Raw genomic sequence first — 346 nt, 5'->3', positions numbered from 1 at the left:
ACTGATGATGTTGTTCTTCACAGCTCACTTTCTAGACATGTAGAAATGATTCCTGTTTGCTGTCAAAACAAAAAGTAATGAGCATCATGGGGAATTTAGTTCTCATGGGAAAAATATTTCAGGGTAGAACTCCCAAGAGATAGTTTTCTACAAATCTCTTGACAATGATTTAAAAAACTCAATTAAGGGAAATCCATTTAATAACATAAATTCAAGACATTTAAGTAGAGAAGTCACAATCTATAAAGAGTCTCCAAGAGCATGTGATCTCATAGATTATTAAAATAGTCATCAATCACCCACTGAAAGATTTTATTTCCATCCCACAGCAGAGATCCAGTCACCC

Source organism: Pteropus vampyrus, unplaced genomic scaffold (assembly GCF_000151845.1).
Source record: "Pteropus vampyrus isolate Shadow unplaced genomic scaffold, Pvam_2.0 Scaffold488, whole genome shotgun sequence".
Lineage (NCBI taxonomy): Eukaryota > Metazoa > Chordata > Mammalia > Chiroptera > Pteropodidae > Pteropus > Pteropus vampyrus.
This window is presented reverse-complemented; position numbering follows the sequence as displayed.